Consider the following 18334-nt stretch of genomic DNA (forward strand, 5'->3'; position numbering starts at 1 on the left):
AGGCTTTGTTGATCCGGGACCTCGTCTGACTTTCACAAAAAGGCAGAAGTCATGGACATCAGCACTTTTTCGGCACATTCCACTGTTACAGGAGTTTTTTTTCATGGAAAGAAAAGTGGAGGGACGCGCCACGGAGCCGATCATTATGCGGGACAAAACCACCTCGGTGTTGGTCTCACAGGACGGCTTTTAGGTGGATTTCAGATGGATTCCGGTTGCTTTTCAGTCGTGTGATTATCCGATTGTGATTGTGCATGAGCTGGACATGCCCCAACATGTCCTGGAAGGCTTCATCACGGCGTTGCTTTGCGCCATGCGGCTCCACTGCGACGCGCGGTGGAGCCACTCCTCTTTCCATGACAAAAACTCCTGTAACAGTGGAATGTGCCGTTCATTTCTAAACTGGACACTGTCTTGATCCGGTATGACTAACACAGGAATTGTGAAAAGACGTGGACATCAGCACTTTTTCAGCACATTAAGACAGATTGGCGGAGGAGTTCCGCGCTTCGCCGAACTGTCTCATGCTAAAGAAACTGGAAATAAGCACCAACAGGGCTCACAGCCTATACCAGTCTTACTTCATTGTGTGATGTCTCAGTGGTATATGTACAACAGTTTTATGAAGATATGTTGCCATCAAAGTGATTGCATCCTGAGTCCCAAAATTCATTGTTTCCAGGAAACAGTAATTGTCACAGCTGTTGCATGATGTTTACATTGGAAATGTAGTGTAGCATATAAGTTCAAACAGGAGGACTCAGTTTTCCAGCTTTCTTTCAAATTTCCCTAATTTGCTTTATCTTTCATATGACACAGCTGGTCCACATTTCAGTGATCACCTCAGAACCAAGTGGAAATTTATAAAAAATGTCAGTTCTAATGCATGTTCTGCTGTATGCAGTTGCCAGTCAGTAATGCTACCTTCTCCACCCCACTGCCACAAGTTGGTCCCTGTCTGAAGCTGGAGGTAGGCTCCACCACTGCCTTCTTCCGACAACAGGATTGAGATCAGCAAACACCTTCTCAGTCAGAATTGGGAGCCAGCCCCAAATACTGTCGTAATATTTCTATTGATTAAAAGTTTAACATTTTCTAAATTCCTGCATCTTAATGGTAGAACTGACAAAGGCCATGAGTTTTTGTTTTTCTAAATTTTTATTAGTGAACAAAAACTGGTAAGAGGCCAGGTTTCAGCATGATTAACACTCCTTTGCAATTAAGAACAATTTTAAGATATAAGCACCAAGTTACAGTATTATGACCATTTTCACATACACATATAAACAAACGGAAATGAGACAAACTCGAAAACATTTCTTTTTGATTGTTAAAGTATAAATCATCTACTTCTAATCAATATACTGTATGTATACATGACACATTTCAAACAGTTTCCAGTAACATTTAAATTCAAACATTAAATAGTATTACTTATATTACCTCTTGATGTAACCAATAGCATGACTGAAATCACATTTACCCATATCTCTTGCAACCAGTGCAGCTAGAGAACTATCAAAGTACATGTATACTGTATTTTCAGACTACCAGTTGAGGGTGGGGGTGGGGATTGATGGTGGGAGGGGTGTGGGGTGTGGAAGTGTGTGTGTGTGTGTGGGGGGGGGGGGTGACCTTGACCAGCAGTGGCGGTATCATGTTTTTACTGTATAATTTTTCCCTGGTTCAAATCCGGGTCACGGCACCATTGTAATTTCTCCCCGTTCTTTACACAATTTGCTGCCCCTTACAAAGAACCAAATAGACATATTGCTCATTTTGAATTTATTGAAACTCATGTTGAAAACCAGGCCTGGGTCAGATTGCGTCCATCTTGTGAAAGATGACAAAGATGACTTGCACAACACTTTCATACAATGTGGGCATTACAGTGGGTGTGGTTTAGTCTATATGTTACTGGCTCTCACAGATAGGGGAGTCCTCCCTGTATCTGAAACTTGCACGTGTGATGAAAGTGAAACTTAACTGTTATGTTTAAACTTTAAACCAGATCTCAGAGACTTCCAAACAGATAACAAAGGCAAATAAATACTTGATCATTAACATAAAATAAGGAATCAGCACAGATATTATCTAACAACTGGTTTGATATATACATTAATGTGTGAGTTCAGGAACAAATAAGATAATTTTGTGACTTCTCAATTACTTCTCAGTTTCTTCTTCAATAATATGAAATTATTTGCTGATCAGTACAAGTTTAAGATAATCTCTCTATCCCTATTGATTGAGGAGATATGTATAGAAATATGATTTTCAGGCTACGTTTTTTTTTTTTTACCTTGACCTTTGACCGAACCCGTGTCATTTTTTCAATGGTTTCACAAATCCTTTTTCAGTTCTGACTTCATGTGATACATTTTAATTTGTTCTTATCATCTCACCTTATCCTTAGCACCCTTTGCCATAAGCACATATCCAGCATTTCCCATGTATTAAGCATGGTTTCTTCCTTAGTGTCCTTGTTTTTGAACCATATAAGGAGACTGTCCAAACCAAGCATCTTAGTTGTTTTGATAGATTTTTAAATGTTAACACCCTTCAATTCCTTTCAATGGCAGATTTAGCCAAAAGAGAACTTGGGTTACTACAACTGGGGTGAGAACTAGAATAGCCATTGCTATTCTAGTTCTCACCCCAGTTCTTTTCCCGTCTTCTAATGTCAAGCTTCACATGTGTTTACAGAGGTGGGAGGAAGTCATTGTCAAGTCATCAATCAGCAAGTCCCAAGTCAAGTCTCAAGTCAGCTTGCAAGCAATTGGTGGTATGACTTGAGACTTCATGAGTTGAGAGTGACTTGATGGTGACTGCATCCCACCTCTGGTATTTAGTCCAATGTTCTCCTCATTTTAGCCACTTGGTTTCCAGAGCTGTGTTTAGTGGTTTTCAGCTCTTCCTACTTAGTCACTGTACATTTGTTTTTGAGCATTAATCTTCATTCCCACCCCATTTCATATTCATATCTAGCTAGCTAGTTTAACTAACTGTCTTTTGAAGTAATCCTACCGAGACTGAATAAAATCCATTCAGTCGTTTTTGAACTCTTTGTGTGTGTGTGTGTGGGGGGGGGGGGGGGGGGGGGGACCTAAAATGGCAGAAATCATTTTTTTTTTCATCCTGTAGTTCCTCCTGTACATCTCAAATGATTTTGAGTTTCTGCAAGTGCTCAGGGAAGAGACATAAATATGCACTCGTATTAATGAGCTTCTTAAATGCAACACTTTGAGAAACACCTGTTTAATTGATTGAACTTTAGAAAATAGATTCTATGAATATTTTAGCCTGAAGATTCTTCTGGGAAATGCCAGTACTTATATCCCCGAGGTTACTACAACCACCTTAACTTGAATTATTGTTTTCTTGACTCACGCACAAATGAAAAATATACTATCACAAAGTGGGCAACATCACTTCTATTCTATTTTATATGACACCTAAGGAGATCCTTGTCATCTGGTGGAGTGTGTGTCATGTGACATTCATTATTTGTCCCACTGTATGAGTGACATTGTGTGTCATGCATTTTGGCACTATTTATCATGCACTTTTGTCCCATATGTGTTGCTCTATTAAATGACTCCATAAGGGTTGGATTTACTGTGTTGATTATTCATGGTCGTATTATAGTTGGAACATATCAGCCAATCAGTGTGAGCTTTAAACCACAGTGCACCAGACACACACTGCTGTGTTATCAAAGAAGTGGGTGCAATGGAAAGGATTTCTGTTGTACTGATGAATTACTGCCAACCTGTTAGAGTGCACAGTGGCCACCAAAGCTCCCTGAGGAGAAACAGTGAAGCAGCAAGTTGAAATGTCTGTGGAGATTCTCGGTTACACAGGTCATGGTACTCAGATAGGCTGAGTCAGGTCAACTGGACTTTATTCCTTGACAAGGTTTCACTGTTCATCCAGAGAAGCTTCATCTTCTTTGATGGCATGGACCACTGCAGTACACATTTCATCCTGTGGGAAATCATTCTACAAGTGGGGGAGTGCCATGTTCAAATTTATTGCCATGGCGACCCCGAGTGCAAACAAGGGAGCAGCCGAAGGGTCTTACTTACTAAGAATGTGTTGCAACATACAAGTGTAGCAGGCAAATAAAAACTTGCAGAAACCTTTGGTTTGGAACAATGTATAAATAAATGCACTTCAACAGTACATACCACCACCACAGATATTAATATTTACCTGTTATCTCTTTGCTAGGAGAGTTTTTGGTTGATTTCTTCTGTAAAATATCCTTTTCAGCTTGCTAATTAACTAGCTTTCTGACATACAACCAAACAGCAGTGGAAATATAACGCCTTTGGTGGAGATAAAAATGTTTAAAAAGTGTGTGTGAGGTTAAGTGGCATTGTGCATTTCCCCTTGGAACAGATGCTTTGGATTCGGAGTGGGACATGCCACGCCCAGCTCTGCACAGACACATTACACTTGATTGATTAGTGTGTAATTTGGTAGGTCACTGATCACTGGTTGACAAAAATATGCATCACATTCCGTGCACTGCAGACCACAGGCTACAAAGCAACCCCAACAGATTCTGTCCACACAGTAGTCTGTCCAAGAGCGAAAATCCCGTCTGTAAGGTTTCCTGTCTCAGACACGACATTTACCAAAGTATGGGGAATTCCATGTGGTTTTCTGGTGACAGCTAGATCCTGCTAAACAATGACACTCTGCTCCATGAAGGTGCTCAGATAAAGGAATGGCAGATGAGATGACTGGCTTCAATCATCATCAGATCACCAGAATGTATCACAAGTTAAATGTGCAGAGAAGAACAGCTCGCTGTATGAGTCCACGATGCTGAGCATGAAGTGAAGGTGGCTCCGTCACAGCTGGTCACAGTTTTCTTTATAAGAGCTGTGGTTTTGGCAGCCACTTCTCCAGAGCGCCTTTTGTGAGGGGATATAGGAGGAACGGCTGACCACCCTTCCCAAGTGGAATCGCAGCGCTCCTTTCTAACAAACTCAGCTTTTTATTTCTTCCCATATTTACCAAACCGTCTCGTTCCCCTTCGCTCACACAAAACCGAGCTGTCGTCACCAGCGGGCACGGGCTTTCCTTTCTGCTGGTCGAGCAGAGGCGGGGTCCGGCGGTCTGAGGCTTGGTGCTGGATCAGGTGAGGTCCTGGTGAGTGCTGAAATACTGGAATCCAACATCATACATAATAAAGTGCTTGAATGTGTTGGTCTAACGAGGACATGTGACCAACTCCAGTTTTACATGTTCCTCAGTGTAAACTGATCCACGCTCAGCACGGACAGGTCAAACGTTTATTATGAAACATAAAACACCATCATGGCAGCCCATTGCTGGCTATTGTATATACCATATAAACACAACAAACCTGAGTATAGGTTTCCCACGGGACTCACCGGGTTTGAGTTACAAAACCATTTCCATTATCAAATAAAAAGCCACGTATGCACTCACACTCCTCTGAGTCCAGAATACTGTGATGTTATCCTCACAGAGAAATGCTGAAATATTTTGCAGTTTTCTTAATTTTTTAAAATCATTTTACAATGGGGCTCTTTCAAATCAGGGCTGAAAACCGTTTTGCTCACTGCTGCTTTTACACTGCACCTGGAAAGTATTCACAGCGCTTCACTTTTTCCACATTTTGTCATGTTACAGACTTATTCCACAATGGATGGATTTTTTTTTTTTGCAAATTTATTTAACCTTCTGGGGTCCGAGGGCATTTTTTGGACAGTTCACTCACCTGGCATAAATGTTTTATTATTGCTGTTAACAGCTCTCCCTGCATCCCACAATCAAGATTTACATCTCTTTTTTTCAGGACAATCTGTGCTTTCATAATATCTATGCTTTTGTTGTGTTTTATAAGTGTAATAAAGGTTTACAATCAAAAATAAGGAAGGAAAAAGTAAAGCGGAAAATAATTTTCCACGCACATTTATTCAAAACACACAGCAAACTATAATAAACAACTGTTTTGACACTTTATAAAGGTAATTTGAGGTCTTGTGTGAAAGACTGTACAACAAAAGGTTCAAACAATAAACACAAATGCACATTTTGAACAATATATACAAAATGGTCTATGCGTTTTTTTTGGTCTTCATGGTAAAAGCAACAGAGTTATCCAGTAACATTCACATGCAAACTAGTGGAGCAGTCCTGATAGTTACACACTGTTTGTTTGAGCACGTAAGACTGTCATCACAGGCTTTCCGTCTGCTCCATCTGCTTTCAGAGATCGCTGTGCGTAATGGCGCAGGGCGCATTTGGAGCCCAATAGTATGTACTCACTGGAGCACCCAGGGGGCTATTCAGACGTGCCAACTAGTAACATATCACTCCTGAAAATGATCTTTGGCTTTTCACGTGAGGTGAATCTGCCCTACGGTTGGATTTTAGAAAACCATGTGACAGTGAACCAATTCCGATTGGACACTCACATTGCGCACGTCGTCACACAGCTTCTATGAGGAGTATAAAGATTGCCAAAAAAAGTAAGTTTCTATCTCATATCAGTGGCCCCCATCATCCATAAATGGAAGAAGATTGGATCCACTAGGACTCTTCCTAGAGCAGGCCACCTGTCTAAACTAAGCGATCAGGGGAAAAGGGCCTTAGTCAGGGAGGTGACCAAGAACCCCATGGTCACTCTGTCAGAGAACCTTCCAGAAGGACAACAAATCTCTGCAGCAATCCACCAATTAGGCCTGTATGGTAGAGTGGCCAGACGGAAGCCACTCCTTAGTAAAAGGCTCATGGCAGCCCACATGGAGTTTGCCAAAAGGTACCTGAAAGACTCTCAGACCATGAGAAACAAAATTCTCTATGATGAGGCAAAGATTGAACTCTTTGGTGTCAATGCCAGGCATCATGTTTGGAGGAAAGCTGGCAAATCTTAGAATTCCTCAAATTCTAAGACATTTCTTTGAATTTTCCCTTGGTAAGATAAAAATTATTCACAAAACATCTTAGACCTTAAGAGAGCTCCTAAGGTGAAAAACTGGGTAACACTTTACTTGAAGGTATCATCATAATAGCGACATGACACTGTCATAACTGTTACATGACACAGTCATGAACGTGTCCTAAACATTATGTCAATGTCATAAATGTTTATGACTGCTGTCATGAAGTGTCATTCGGTTTTTGTAATGACAAGTTGACAAGTTGGCATACAAGCAAAGACCAAAAAGGCCAAAGACAACTTCTGTTTATGTCCCTTTGATTAAAGTCAAGTTGTTATAATCAAGACAACCCAAAAAATGTCAATATTATGATGATACCTTCAAGTAAAGTGTTATCAAAAACTGTTAAGAGGAGGCCTTTTAAGATGCCTAAGAGTATCTTAAACAGACAAGACAACAGAAAGACAGAGAGGAACGTGAGATATTCCCCATATGTTCAATGGCCTTGATTAAGTAACACTCTACCATCTTGATGGTGCAGGGATAATGTTTGTGGTTGACCTCATCAGGAATGAGCTTACTTTTCCCACCCAATGTAGTAACACAATAACACCTAAGATGAAGGTCATCACAGCAATACCTGGCTACGGGAAAAATATAAATTGCATGTCAGTTCTATAACATTCATACAATTATTAATATCAAAGTAAGCAATGTCAGCAGCCAGAGCCTAAATGGTAGCCTACAGTACTCATCTGTTTGAGAAGAACTTGGCTTGTGTGCTGCAATCTCTGCTCTCACTTTGGATTGCAGCACAGCGCTTCTCACACTCGCTGCTTGTGTACAATTACCACAATGGAGAGTAAACATAACAATAAGCTAATCAATATAATAATTGGCGTGTAGATGAGGTACATTCAAACATGTTGAAGCTATGTAATAATTGATTTAATTTTGCGGTTTCATCATCATGACATTAAATTATTTTCATGATTATACATTTCTTAATCCAGTCCAGGTTATATGATCGCTTGATTTTACTATCCATTCCTAACTGGGCACACATTTGTTTTTTCTTTTTCCTTTTTGTGACAACCAATCACAGCCTTAGAAGACTGCGACATACCTAGCAACGGGGTCAACCCCACCTCCTCACAAAGATAAAAGTTTCTGTCCACTCCTTGCTCAGTGTTGCTCTCAGACACTTGAGAGGACTCTGAGGTTCTTTGTGAATAAGGGCCCAGGTCTCCATGGGGCATAGCCTCAGAGGGGTGCAGTCCCTGACTTGGGACACAGCCATACAATACATCTCGCATAATTACTATATTACTGGCAACCAACAAAATCACTGGATGAGTGGAGAAAATTTCAAATGGGCAGATTTGAAATAATATACAATCAGTAACAGCAATCAGTTTGTTTGTTGAAAGTTTTACTTTTGCCACCCTTTTATAATTTTTGAGTTTTAGTGGCATTAAATCTGAGTTGTATCTCAACTGAAATGTATATTTTCATCTGTCACATTCATGTCCTCTTGTGAAGAGCTGAACAAACAGTTTCACATTCCTAAATGCTTTAATTGGTAACACTCAAATGAAGTACATTAGTCTAAATTAACATGTCAGCATAAATATTTCTTATGTTAATCTGCATCAGTGTAATTCATTTGAGTGTTCCCAACTGAATTTTTTTTTTAAATTGCTCCAATTTGGTCCAATTCAATGTTTTCAGTGCATGTTGGGAATTGGAAGAAAGAAAATAAACATTTTAGTAAAAACAATTTCAGAAAAAGCATTTTAAAATATATTTTTCAAGAAAAAGTTATATGATTGAGAAAATATTTATCTTCATGTAATCTGCTATCATTAAATGTGACTGATATCTGATGCCTTTCAGCAGTATGTCTGTCTGAATGGGCTCTATAAAACTGTGCCTTTCCTTCGACTTATGTAACAGTTGAAGGTTATTGCTTAAACAGAAGTTGCTCATACACCCAATTTTCCTTCCGCTGTGAGGTGTTAGGGGTCTTGTAAATGTTTCATCAAAAGCACTGGGTGGGACATTGGGACTTTGCGGCTCATGTGTAAAAAGACTAAAATAAAGGTCACATGACTAAATTAATGATTTCCTGCTTGACAGGCCTGAATGTTTCATCCGGTTACTTTTCAGCTCTTGTTTTGTGCTTGAATATACATTAACTGTTCCATTTTTTTAATTTAACTTTTGTCTTGGTGGATCATCGGATTTATTTTCATTGCGTGCAGAATGTTGAAAAATCGACTGTTGTCTGTGGTAAAGCGCTGTGACTCTTTCAACTTTTAAAATAAGTTAACTTTCTTGTTGTGGCACAAAGTGCCAGCATTCTCTTTTTCATGCTGAGAAATGCACAAAACACAGAAGGACTTCTTTAAAAATGTCATGTTTCAACAGCCATGACAAGGAATTAAAGTATTTTTAGACACACACTCATCTTCAACCGTTCACTTCAATTAAGGGTCGCGGAGGGCTGGAGCCTATCCCAGCAGTCACAGGACATGAAATGGGGTACACTCTGGACAGGACGGCAGTCTGTCGCAGGGCCTATTTTCAGACATTGTTTTCCAAAATCAGGACACTTTATGTGAATACGTTTTTGTCAGGCTGTGTGTTATGATTCGGACGCGGGCGGAGAACCGACCCAGCGTTTGAAAGGAGCCAGCATAAAATAAGCAGAGCACGGTTCAAAAGATAACAGAATTTAATAAACATAACAGTGAAGTGATAAACAACCAAAAATGTCCGCGGTCTGGTGAGGTGAAAACACAGCGCGCTCTCAGCAGCGCAAACGGTCCGGAGCCACAGCAGTTCGGACCCAGGGACCCCGCCGACACCCCCCAGGTGGCCGCGACAAACCGAGTCTGTGAAGAAAGAAAACATGAGGTGAGTCCAACTCCACACAGAGAGACACAACTCAAAGGTGCACGCAATCAGCAAACACTTCCTGGCTTAAATCTATACATCAGCTTCTTACCCTGCAGGCATGGAACAACTCAGTTCAAATCTCCACTGCAGCAGAAGCTGATTAGACAATTAGCATAACGTGACGGCTCACTAACACAAGGTGTGAGGGACACCAAATCCACTGTCATTACTTCATAAAAGTCACCAAAACCAAATTACCTCAGGAAGTGTGCTGAAGAGCGTGAGACCTCACCCAATCCTCCTTCACAGACTGTGGCGTCAAACCTGGAGCGGTCTCTGCATCTGTGATGGTGAGATTGTTCTCCTGACGTCGATCTCACACGTCTGCTCACAAGGTCGAGTCTCTGGTAATCACACACTGTGCATTCAAGGTTTAAATGCAGCAATCTCTGATTAAGACAAAATACACCACAGCTGTGAGTCCTGATGACCTGCACGTGATAACAAGCCTCAGGTGTTCAGGGTGAGGTCCTGATGCTCAGCCACTCAGTCCTGAATGCATACCACCTGGTGGGAGAAACAGAAAACAGAAACCAAACCAGCCAAACACCCACAACAGTACCCCACCCTCACAGGAAGCCTCCTGGTGACCACACGGACCTGGGCCAGGATAAACAAAGCCCCCCTCCAGGGACCATGGCTGGAATGTTGGCTGGGAACAAAAAACACCTCCTGCAGCTTCAGCTCCTTGTGATGACGATCCAGCTGGGAAAGGCCCGTCTCCAGGAGCTGTGCGTTACTGTGCTCTGATGACAGCTCCATCATCAGCTGCTCCACCTGCAACATTAATCTCTTCATGCAGTCATTGATCATCTCAATGTTGAGCCTCTCCAGCTCTTCCCTCAGCTGGATAACGCACGCTCCCAGCCACCTCTTCTCTGTCAACAGGGAACTCTGTGCCGAGACCATCACTCTCATCCTGGAGCCCGTCCTTTCCCATCCTGAGCCTGTCTGCAGCAGACTGCTCCGCAGCTGACACTCCAGTGTAGAGACATCCCTTGTTGACTTGAATGGTCTTGCCCTCTGTTTCGTTTAGCAAACCTGTTAGAGTCTCCACCTTTGCGTTCATTCCTGTCGACTCTTGCTTTAGTTCACTTTGCATAAGTTTGGCCAGGAGTTCTTAAACCTGTGCACTCAGCCTTCATCCGACTATGTGTTAGTCTGCTTAGTCATAAACAAAAAAAAGACAAACACAAACAACCATACCAACCCCCCCTCCCCAGAGGACCATTCCATCAAACCCCGGGAAGAGGAGAAAAGAAAAAACACAACCCAAACTTAAACTTGCAAACAAAAAAAATGCTAACACCCCCCCCCCCCCGGACGACATGTAGGGACCAACACCCCCCAGAGGACATCCCGCCAGCTCCAGGAGTAATAACCACAGCCGAGGTCCCTCTGGGACCCAAAGTCACCCACAGGGACTCCCAGCGCCTCCCAGAGGACCGTTCCATCAAACCCCAGGAGACGCTCCCCCCTCATGACTAACAGACCCAGCCCTGGCCGTCCACGGCTAGATGGACCCACAGTCCTTTCCCCCCCAGAGGACACCACAGTCACACCCTGAGGGCAGAAACCGGGGGAAAAACAACAAAAAAAAACATACAAACAAAACAACAACCCCAACCCCACCCCCTCAGCGCAGTGGAAACTGGAAGTACGTCCAGTGTCACCAACCACGACTATACCCCAAAAGTCAACCGGGAGGAGTGGAACAGCGGTAATGGTAGACGAAACAAAACGGCGCCACCCCTCCGACTTTTAAACCAGCCACCAGCTGCGGGTATATTCCACTGCCCCAAACCTCAGCTACGCCGATGGCATACGGCCCAAAGGCGCGCTGAAGCCGGAGGTGGAACAGGGAAGCAACAAAAAAAAACCCCTAAACCCCCCCACCCGGGTGCAGAGGTTACCTGGGAAACGCCCAGCATAACCGAACTGCACCACCCGAGCAACGCCAATGGCAAACGGCACAGAGGTGCGCCAAGGCTGGAGGTTGCAAAGGGAATTAAAAAAAAATACCCCCCCCCCGGGTGCAGAGGTTACCTGGGAAACGCCCAGCATAACCAAACTGCACCACTCCAGCAACGCCGACAACGTACGGCTCACACTGCTGGAGCCAGAGGAGAAGAGAGGGCATAACAAAAACAAAAAAAAAAGAAAAAAGAAAAAACAACCCAATTACCCCCCCATCACCCCCCAGAGGACCGTCCCATCAAACCCTGGGAGGTGAAACCAAAAGAAATAAAAAAGAAAGACTAACAGACTAACATAAAGTCACCTGGGTCAAACAATGCTCCAGACAGCCTGCATTTTCAACTCCACCAGACCACAGACAGTGCTTTAAAAACCCACAAAAACAACAAATTAACCCCTGATAAAAACACCTCATACTAAAACAAGAAACGGATAATAGACCAATAAAAAAAAACTACCATTGGCCTACATCGTCAAGTGCGTTATTGTGTTATTGTCCATACTTCACGATGTGTGTTTACATTGTGCCCTGAACTGGAACTCTGCTGAAACTGACCTCCCACTCACAGACTGAGAGATGGTGCGAGATTCACAACTGCAAAACAACAAATGAGGATCCAACAGCATCTCGGTTGCCGAAACAGCAATCTGTCAAGCACAGTACATTAATATCCTAGTTTCAAATGCAAAATATAGAGATGCAATCAGACACCACTAAATTTCCTTTTGCTGTTGTTAAATTGCATGTGCAAACCTCACCAATTTGCATATTTGGGTAGACAAATCAACAATAGCTGTGATTTTTACACAGTGGAATGACACAGTCCCACTGTGCACGATGAGCAAATCTGCATGCACTTTCTTTTTTTTTTTTGTTGTTGTGGGAGCAATAGTATTTCCACATGTTTTACACATGCAGACTATTAGTAAATGAGTCACCAAATACAATAACAGCGGGAAAAAGGAAATGTGGACATGGAACAGGTGTGCGAAACAGTTACAGACCATGAGTGTCAAAATAAGAGAAGTAAAACTGAACAAAATGTGAACTGCACCTGGTGGCTTCCCACAATTTCCATCCATCCATCCATCCATCCATCCATCCACCCATCCATCCATCCATCCATCCATCCATCCATCCATCCATCCATCCATCCATCCATCCATCCATCCATCCATCCATCCATCCATCCATCCATTTTTTATTCCCACTTACTCTAATTAAATGTCACGAGGGGGTGGCTGGAGCCTATCCCATCAGTCATAAGGCATGAGGCCGGGTGCACCCTGGACAGGACACCAGTCTGTCGCAGGGCCACATATAGAAAAACAAACATTCACACCCACATGCACACCTACGGACAATTTAAAGGTTCCAGTCCACCTAACCTGCATGTCTTTGGATGTGGGAGGAAGCTGGAGCACCCACAACAAGATGTCAAGATGTTTATTTGTCACATGCAAATATACAATATGTAAAATGCAGTGAAAAGTGTCCTTGTACCTGTGCTGACAAAAACAATAACAACAATAGCAAAAGCACGAAATCATAAACACAAAAGTAAAAGGTGCAGTAAAAGTGAACATATACTCAACAAAAATATAAACGCAACACTTTTGGTTTTGCTCCCATTTTGTATGAGATTAACTCAACGATCTAAAACTTTTTCCACATACACAATATCACCATTTCCCTCAAATACTGTGCACAAACCAGTCTAAATCTGTGATAGTGAGCACTTCTCCTTTGCTGAGATGATCCATCCCACCTCACAGGTGTGCCATACCAAGATGCTGATTAGACACCATGATTAGTGCACAGGTGTGCCTTAGACTGCCCACAATAAAAGGCCGCTCTGAAAGGTGCAGTTTTGTTTTATTGGGGGGGGGGGGGATATCAGTCAGTATCTGGTGTAACCACCATTTGCCTCATGCAGTGCAACACATCTCCTTCGCATCATCCGTGAAGAGAACACCTCTCCAACGTGCCAAACAGCAGCGAATGTGAGCATTTGCCCACTCAAATCGGTTACGACGACCAACTGGAGTCAGGTTGAGACCCCGATGAGGACGATGAGCATGCAGATGAGCTTCCCTGAGACAGTTTCTGACAGTTTGTGCAGAAATTCTTTGGTTATGCAAACCGATTGTTCCAGCAGCTGTCCGAGCGGCTGGTCTCAGACGATCTTGGAGGTGAACATGCTGGATGTGGAGGTCCTGGGCTGGTGTGGTTACACGTGGTCTACGGTTATGAGGCTGGTTGGATGTACTGCCAAATTCTCTGAAACGCCTTTGGAGATGGCTTATGGTAGAGAAATGAACATTCAATACACGAGCAACAGCTCTGGTTGACATTCCTGCTGTCAGCATGCCAATTGCACGCTCCCTCAAATCTTGCGACATCTGTGGCATTGTGCTGTGTGATAAAACTGCACCTTTCAGAGTGGGACACCAGTCTGTCACATGGCCACCTATAGACAGACAAACACATTCACACCTATGGTTAATTTAAAATTTCCAATCATGTCTTTAGGATGTGGGAAGAATCCCGAGTACCTTGGCGGGAACACATGTAAACGCCACACAAAATGACCCCAAGTGGGAAGCGATCCCACAACCTTTTTGCTTTGAGATAACATTGATAACCACTAAGTCACTGAGCTGCTATAATAATAATAATAATAATATTAATATTTTAATTTACATTTTGTTTCGAAATAAAACTGAAAAATAACATGAGATTTTGTGAGAACAGTAATGTTTGAATATTTTAAATAGTTTTCCATTAACTCACTGACGAACAAAAAAAAAATATAAAAGAAACGTTTTAATCCAACAGTAAAACTTTTCCACATGACTCTATGAGGACGTAACTAGCAGAGAATGCTGTAAAATAAATGTACAGCCTGCAATTGAGCCTTCATATGCCTGACACTTAATACTCAACTCGACACATTAATTTAATATCAATGACAGCGTGTGAGAACCAAAAGCTACGAGCGCTTTGCTGTACAAATCATTCATGTCTATTCTGGTCTGCAGCACCGTGTAATTAAGTTCCTGTCCTTCTCCCCTCTCAAACCTCGCTTAGCATACACGCAGGCCGAGCTCGATAATTAGTTCCGGTTTGCGATCGCGAGCCGTGTCTCTTGGATGCAGACATGAGGCGACTCCCTCCTTGTGAGAGTGCAGCGCTGAAGAGTGAAATTAGACCATCATCCCTGAGAACACATGTAGCGGGAGGAGCTTGCGATAATGAAGACAACAAGGCGAGCTGGTCGTGACCGTAGACCCATCATCTATTCTTAAGGACCACGTTGTTGTACGCTGCATTAGGAGGGCACATGCCTTCCTGCGTGGACACGCTCTGTGTGGATATGAATCATATGTGACAAATGCGCGACATACAGTACCGGTAGAAAGATGAAGTCGACCGACTTTCATCTGCAGACGTAAGTACGGGGCTGTGGCCGGGCAGCGCTGATGACTGCAGCGCGGTGATATACAGCACCACAGAGTGGAAGGGCATATTTATGAAGTCCTTTAATCTCCTGACAACCGCCTGCTACGAGCCAACAGGCTCATCTCCCGCGTCCACGTTAGGCCAAATGTTCTCGTCTCTGCTGTGAATTACTGCTGTCACCTGTCGGAGATTTCACAGGACAGCGCCTCCTTTCAGGTCAATTTCTGCCTTCCCCAGCAGATCAGCCGGTCCAGCAGAGAGGCAAGCCGATAAAGTTTGGGATTTTGAAAAGTGCGGATTATAGGATCAAAAGGCGGCAGTGCTAATCCCTTCCCGTTTTTAAAGACGATCACGCTATAAATGACAACCCATGCAAAAACTTCGTCAAACTCCTGGTATGTAAGTACTTACCCGAACCGGCTCAGGGGATGGGGCTGCCTCTGAGACGGATTAACAAAGAGAGATGGGATGTTGATCCAAAAGTTACTCCCTCTGATTTTTTTTTTTTTTTTTTGCCAGTTTCTCTTTTCCTTGTTGGAGGAAGTGCGTTAGTTGTCAGTGGAAAGCAGACGGCGATGGTTGTGGGACCTCCTGTCTCTGCACTGTACACTGCAATTATCTCCAGAAGCTCAGGAAGCTAATTGGAAGAGATGTGGGATAAATCCCAGCCTTAGGGAATTGTGCTAATTTTCCACTTTCAGATGACCTAATAATAAGAGATCCACCACCCCTGGAATGATGCTGTACAGTCTGCACATATATTTATATACAGTTGTGCTCAAAACTTTACAGACCCTGGCACAATTGTTGAGTTTAGGTCATTTTTAAGAGAATATGAATGACAAGACAATTTTTTTTTTTCACTCATGGTTGGTGGTTGGATGAAGCCATTTATTGTCAAACAACTGTGTTTTACTCTTTTGAAGTCATAATGACAACAGAAACTACCCAAATTATCCTGATCAAAAGTTTACATACCCCTGTTCTTAATACCATGTATTTTCCCCTTTAACATCAATGGAGTCTTTTGTGGTCGTTGTGGACGAGGCTCTCTGATGGTGAAGCCGCTAAACATGTCTTGGACTTTATTTACATCAGTTATGTAGAAATACAAACAGTATGGCACTCGAGGATAAATCTGCATGGAGTAGACTGTGCAAGAAGGAGAAGAGTGAGGAAAGCCACCAAGACACCCAGACAACCCAGGAGAAGTTGTAGGCTTCTGTGGCTGTGATTGGAGAAATTGTGCACAGTGTCAGCTTTGCATTTTGTATCACCACTCTTGATAGTGGAGTAGAGTGGAGAAGGACTGTTGTGTGGGCCGCCAGAAGAGGAGGTACTGCTGGCCCACCACCAGAGGGCGCCCTGCCTGGAGTGCGGGCTCCAGGCACCAGAGGGCGCAGCCGCCTCACAGGAGCAGCTAGGGTGACAGCTGTCACGCATCACCTGCAACAGCTGTTACCAATCAGCAGGGGTACATCAGCAGGACGACGTCTCCACCTCTTTGCCGAGATATCGTTCTACCTGGAAGGTAATATTCTCAGCTGACTGCTTGACAGTAACCTTTTGTGATTTTTGTGAGTGATAACAGACCTTTTTTCCAACGAGAGGTGGAGGTAGCTTTCCTGCCGTGCGGATTATTGGGTGCAAACGCGCCCACCTTTAATTGTGTTTTTGTTCCTCGCCAGCAGTACCAGGTCCGACACGCGGAGGCAGTGGCCACCTGGGAGTTCGGGACTTGGCGGCTCCAGTATTCCCGGGGTCTGGTGGCGGAGGAAATCGTGTGGTTCCGGTTCTGCTTTGGACAGGTGTCTCCTATCTTCGAGCCTGCCCACACGACACCTTTGTGAATTGATTCTGATCTATTGTTGTAATCTGTTGTATTTGTTGTGCACATTCACAACAGTAAAGTGTTGTTATTTGACCTACTCCATTGTCCGTTCCTTTGCGCCCCCTGTTGTGGGTCCGTGTACCGACACTTTCCCAACAAAGGACGTTGTTTCACCAAAACAGATTAAATCTAGGCTTGCATCTCAGATGTACCTTCTAGAAAATTGTAGCTGAACTTTCAGGTCTTCTTTTTAAGGAAATCCTCCTCTATAGAACTTATATACACTATGCATATATACTACTAACAGAATACTGTGTGTGTGTGTGTGTGTGTGTGTGTGTGTGTGTGTGTGTGTGTGTGTGTGTGTGTGTGTGTGTGTGTGTGTGTGTATGTCTCCTGTCCAAACTGCACTTCAGAATTGAGCCAACCTGGGCACACGTGTACTCTGACATACAGGGGAGTGACAGAGTATTGAGCACTTTACTAGTACTAGTAATAGTAGTAGTGGTGGGAGGAGGTGATAGCTTTGTTGGTGAAGTTTTCATTTCAGTCTCTGAATCAAAGCTGCCCTGGGGCAGGGTGATCAGATAGTAGTATATTGATTGATGAGAACGTGCCATGCCCAGTCTATTTTATAATGATGGTCCAAGGTTAAGTCCAAGGTATAGTACATGTTTGGGAATTCTAAATTTATAGCTTAAATTTACAACTTAAAGTTATCAAAGTCCAACTGACAGTAAACCTGATGATTTATTTGGATTAAAGAAGAGAAAACTTGTGCAATCCATTACTTTGTGTTTCATGTTTTAGCTTCATTTAGATCAGGGGTTTTTCAAAGTGTGGGAGAGTGAGCCCCCCACCACCACCACCACCAACACAAACACACAATTTCAACATTTTCATGTGTTTCTCTTTATTCTTTTACACATTAAACACATTTTAAATATATTTATGTGTTTTTAATGTCTGTGCATTTACACATTTTACAGCCTTTGCAAACATTTTAAAAATACCTTTAAAGAACTTTCTATTCTTTCACACATTTTAAACCCTTTTCAAACATTTTAAACATGTTTTTAAAAAGCTTTCCACTCTTCTATTTTTACCTTTTGTCATATTTTAAACATCTTTTTTTTTTAACATCTGTGTGTTTTAGACATCTTTGACCTAACGAACACA

This window comes from Thalassophryne amazonica, chromosome 10, assembly GCF_902500255.1.
Source record: "Thalassophryne amazonica chromosome 10, fThaAma1.1, whole genome shotgun sequence".
NCBI lineage: Eukaryota > Metazoa > Chordata > Actinopteri > Batrachoidiformes > Batrachoididae > Thalassophryne > Thalassophryne amazonica.